Raw genomic sequence first — 6,158 nt, 5'->3', positions numbered from 1 at the left:
AGACCGTAACAGGCGTATCCAAATAAAGTTCCTTGAAGTCACAAACAATTAACATTCCACTTGAAGCTCTAGATCCACTACTGATGCAATATTTTACTGAACAATAATTGTATTATACTATAAATAGAAATTGTATGCCATGTATAATTTGTTGTAAAGAATTTAACCGTTGAGAAACAATATCTGGATGGGGGCTGAAATGTTCATGCCATTGGAAATGGGTCTTGAATTAATTTTCATTCTTCAACGCAAGGCCTTGCAAAAATAAAATAAATTACAATGTTTCCTTCCAATTCCCCAAATGAAAGAAAGCTACTAGTTCCTATGATGCCTGACACATAGAAATTGACAGAAAATGTTCATTTACACACATTCTTTTATTTTGTTTTGGTCAAATAAGTTATATATATATTAGTTAGATATATTTTTGGAGTATGGAGTGTTTGTATGGTGAAATTGTCTATCTTGCAATTATATTAATCTGACCTTGATTTTATATTCATGGTTCATTGGTCCATCTTATTTGATTCTTGTTTGGTATGATTTTCAGATTCTATAAGGAATAAATTAACAATATTTGTTTTATAGAATGATTGTTATGTATATATATTTGGCTGGTCGGTATCGTCATATCTCAGAATTGTTCTATTTTTTTTTTAAAGATATACATGGTACAGTTAAACTGGATTTAATGTACAAAATAATTATAAGGCGCGCAAATCATATAAGGGTTGTTTCTCAGATATATTTGGTTCTTCAATACAACAAGAAAAAATCCCGCACCCAAATGTGTGCTTCAGCTGGCCTATAAACAAAAATATGGACTAGTTCAGTGAAAATGGACGTCATACTAAACTTTACAGTTGTTTCTCGTTTCTCGTTTTGTATATAGATTAGACCGTTGGTTTTCCCGTTTGAAAGTTTTACACTGGTAATTTTGGGGACCCTTTATAGCTTACTGTTTGTTGTGAGCCTAAGATACTTGTGAAGACCGTACCTTGACCTATAATGGTTTACTTTTATAAATTGTGACTTAGATGGAGAGTTGTCTCATCTGCACTCATACCATCTCTTCCTTTATCTATCCAAAGTGTATACAAAAAACTAAAATTAAAAATCCAACAAGATCAATAAAAGCCAGAGGCTCCTGACCTTGGACAGGCACAAAAATGCGGCTGAGTTAAACATGTTTTGTGAGATCTCAACCCTCCTTTTATACCTCTTGCCAATGCAGATTAAAAAAAACACACAGCAATACCAACAGTAAAGAAGCACGTGTCCGTTGTCAGAATAGGTAACAAATGAACCTTAACAAAATGACAATGATACATAAAATAACAAGGACTACTAGCAATTACTGACATGCCAGCTCCATACCTCAACTAAACTGATTGAAAGATTATGTTTTAATCATATGAATATCAAGCAAAGTCCTTACCATTAGGGGTTGAGTATCATGCCATCATAAAAATATATGAGAAGAATATAACCCGTATTTGTATGAGCTATGTTGTATATGTATATAGTTGTCTCTTTGACAATCGCATCGAGGGTCACAAAGTTTTGAATAAATGATACCCCAAAAACGGACCATATTTGGAAAAAATGAATCATAATTGTTTCGTTTATTTTCAAAATATTCCACTGAGGAATTTCATTGGCTATTCCTAAATTGTTTCGTAACATTTCAGTTTCAAAATGAATACGAACAACATACAGTAAAATTGTATAATGAAATCGATCAAAAATAGATACTATAAGTGACCTCTTATCCTCTCTTCTATTAAAGACTATTAAACAGAATGAAACTATAACTTGACCTGAAACATTTGTATTCAACGCTTACAAATTTAAATCATAATAAGCATACTGTTCAATGTCGGGAGCTTGTTATTCAGTGATTGTCGTTTATTGGTGTGGTTCATATCTGTTTATCGTTTTGTTATAGCCATTTTGGGCCGTATAGTTTGCGGTTTGGTGTGAGCCAACGCTCCATGATGAAGACCGTATTATAACCAATAATTGTTAACTTTTAATAAATTATGACTTGGATGGAGAGCTGTCTCATTGGCACTCATATTGCATCTTCTGCTTTATATATGTACCCAGTTCAGTTTATCTTTATTTGATCACAACTTCATGGTGAATTTCGTAGACTGAACACACCGTCACATTTCAATAACGAACAGTACATTTTGGATGAGAACCTTACTTAACCATGATCAAACATAGTCATCTTTGATAAAAAAAAAAACAACAAAAAAAAAAAAACAACAACAACAACAAAACAACTTGTACGTGTATTCAGTTTTTAGTGGATTTGACTTACTCTACACTTTTACATTGATACCTTCTTAGAAACCACATTGAAGTTGGTGACACTAAAACTTCATCATAAACTATCACCAAAACATTTACAATAAACAGAGACGGACGGATGAACGGACGTAAAGACTTTTAAATATACACAATGTAATGACAATCTCTGTCGTCGAACAGGGTAACAAAATCAAAGTCATGAATTGAGTATAAGTGCAAAAAGTATTTTTTTTCATATTTGTTACAAGAAAACAGGTAAAGCTATAGTATCAAAGTGTACATAAGTTCGATAGTTTCCTCGCTCTTTTGCCAAGTCTGTTTCAAACCGTTCCAATAAACTCTGATATAAAGTGGAGGCTTCCAACGCATTTGTTGGTAAACCAAGTGAAATAAACGTTACTTCTTCAGTATTCCTGTCAGGAGTTGATACAAATGCAGTGATGAATATTTCCATATATTCTAACCCCATTTCAAAAGAAAACTTTATGCATTTCTCCATTCTGTCACTTTAAAAAGGAGACATTGAAGACCTGTACCATGTGTAAGGTCAAAGAATTAACGCACACTATATTATTTTGTGCGCACAATATATTTAATTTGTGCGCACAGTATATTTAAGTTGTGCGCACAATATATTTAAGTTGTGCGCACAATATATTATATTGTGCGCACACTTTATTATATTGTGCGCACACTATATTATTTTGTGCGCACACTATATTATTTTGTGCGCACAATTTATTTAAGTTGTGCGCACAATATATTTTTTTTCTTTGCATGTCCCTAGCAGGACTCCGTAGATATGAGCCAAGATCTAACAAACAAAGATAGTTGATGCACATTACTTATAACTTACAATTCCCATTAGCGCCATGTGTCGCAAAGGGCGAGAATGTCCATTTAGCGTTTCTGTAAATTTAAGTTTTTTCTATAAGGATAGGTTGTTGGCCTATCGCTCAATCCCCAACCTGGAGAACCAGAGAATCTTTACTCAACGTTTCATTCCTTTAGATCAATTGCCGATCAAGGCTGACGAGTCATTTCTACCCGGAATTTTATATCATACTTTTCTTCTCCAAGGCTGACGATCATCTAGCCGGCTATTGACCCATAGTTGGGGCAAGGTTGATGAGTTCTAATAGCTAGGGTAAGGTTGACAAGTACTAGGGCATGCCAACATGTCGGTGGGCCTACACACTTGATACTCTGAGATCCTCTACAGTTAGGCCTAGGACACAAGATTCTAGTTACCATGTGCTGTCACGGGGAGGCACTATAGAAGTCTTCTTAGTGTAGAGGCGATGTACTGGCATGAAAGATTTACGCACTCGGCTTTCTTTTCACCTATTAATATAAGCTATTAAAAAATTACTGTAACTGCATGAAGTAAGACACAAATATATTGTCACCATCCGATAACGGTGTATGACAAATATAAGTAATTTATTGTACCACTTAGCTTATGGAAAAGGGGGAGGGTTACATTCTTTTTCTATTTGTTATGTTATTTCTATCACGAAAAAGTGGTTATTTGTTTTAACAGTTTTAGTTGAATCGAATGAAAATTTCAGAAAGATTAGATTGTCTTTTGAATAGTAATACATTTATTAAAAGATAATCAGGATATAATTAAATTCCATTCGCACCCGTTCCTTTCGTGTGTTACGTTAATGTTATTCAATATAATAAAGATATCTTATTAGTCGATCATTTGATAGAGTAAAAGGTGTACATAAATTCAAAAAAGACAAGAACTGACACGAAGACGAATATAAATACATGTAGGTCACAGTATGATTTCCTATTGAGTGTGTATTGTTCTGAACATGCATGAAATATTTGCCACTGGACGTTAACCAAGCAACCAAAAATCAATCAACCTATTTAGTTTGACTCGATAAGATTTTCAAATTCTTATACACGAATATGTTAAATCTGGATTTATCTTATGGAAGTCTACATTAAAATTCATCTGACATATTTGATAATGTTTCTTTCTTGTAGCGATACAAAACTTCACGTACTTCAACGGTTATTTGTTTCTAAAATTAAAATGCAGGACTAAAATAACGGTTTCTTTTACACCTATCATCGATTGAACTTTAAAAATAAATGTCCAATTCGGCAACAAAAAACTATTAGACTAATAAAGTTTTGAAGTAAATCATAGATTGAATGTTTATCAAGGAAAATAATGACCTCACACATGTTATGCCTTGGAGCATATATCATTGAAACATGGTATCGTCCGGGTTGATTCTGAAAAAGAATGACATGTCGTTCTGAAAGAAAATAACTCCATATAGGTATATAAAAGACAGATAATGCATATTTTAAGGTTTTCTTGCCGTAGAACACACCTCGAGGTGTCAGGATTGTTCAAAGAAAGACCTCCCTCCGGTCGGTCTTTCATTTGATCAATCCTGACACCCCTCTGTGTGTTCTACGACAAGAACAACTTTAAAATATGCATTATCTATAACATAATTTTGTTTTAAATTATTTTCGAATTCAAGGGCACAAAATTATGGTCTTATGATCATACCTCTTCCATTACTAGAAGAAATGAACATTACATATGATATACAGGCAACCTTTATAGCTTGTTGTTCGGTGTGAGCCAAGGCTCCGTGTTGAAGGCCGTACTTTAACCTATAATGGTTTAATTTTTAAATTGTTATTTGGATGGAGAGTTGTCTCACTGGCACTCACACCACATCTTCCTATATCTATAAACTCTTTTTTGACAAGATAGTCTGACTTTATTATTTTCATGCAGACGTAATAAGCCTTCATCTACAATGTATACAAGTCGTAAGTAAGATTAGCTAATGATCACACCCTGCATGCAACATTCAACTTTCAATGGTGGTGACTACAGTACGTACTTAGGTGGTTCCTAATATAAAAGAAACATAGTTTGTTTGATACATGTATATGCTAATGAGACAAGATACTAACGACAGATATATTCATAAGGCACCACTACATAGGTCAATGTACATTCTCCAATTATAGACTGGTGTCTGATCAATATATCAAGCTCTTCTTCGAACTGTGTCTAAAAAAGGGAGTAAAATTAACCAGGCTGGAATTCCAGTCAATGTCGTCAAAAACTTCCATCTTCACCGAATTCTCAAATCTAGAAAAACTAAAACTAAAAGAAAGACACTATGAATCATGTGAATACGACGATTGTCACATGAAGCAGGATCTACTTACCCTTTCGGAGCATCTGAGATTTTTAAATAAGTATTGTGGTGTAAAAACTGGGTATTTGAGGCATAAAGCTCAGTTTTTCTTTTTCTTTATTATGTTTTCTATTCTGTTGTTTGTCTTTTTGTCGTATTGTGTTGCTATTGCATTATCATTTCGTTTATCATCACTTTGATACTTTTCGCCTCTCTCTTATATGATACAGAGCAACCAATGGCAAGATTTCTGACATAGACCATGCAAATGAATATGTGGCGCGGTTTTAGAATAGCCAAATGAGAGCTCACCTTCACCCCTTTTCATTCAATCACTACCAACAGATCAGTAAATGATACTCAGAGACACTATTCAGTTTAATTTTTTTTTTTGAAAATTAATTTTAATGTCATATATTTCTTGAAAATAAAAAAAAACGTTATTAAAGAACACTAAATACGATGTCATGCAGTACAAAGGAAAGTACAAGAGGAAAAGACTAACATTTTATACAATTGCAGATGGGTTAAGGGGAAAGGCAATGCAATATTGCATTTTCAAAGTTGTTTAATAATTATTGTTAAATGTTTTAATCATATATAGCATATTTAAAGTGAAAAGGACTATCATTGTGAACATATATAGAT

The sequence above is a fragment of the Mytilus trossulus genome, chromosome 10 (assembly GCF_036588685.1).
Source record: "Mytilus trossulus isolate FHL-02 chromosome 10, PNRI_Mtr1.1.1.hap1, whole genome shotgun sequence".
Lineage (NCBI taxonomy): Eukaryota > Metazoa > Mollusca > Bivalvia > Mytilida > Mytilidae > Mytilus > Mytilus trossulus.
This window is presented reverse-complemented; position numbering follows the sequence as displayed.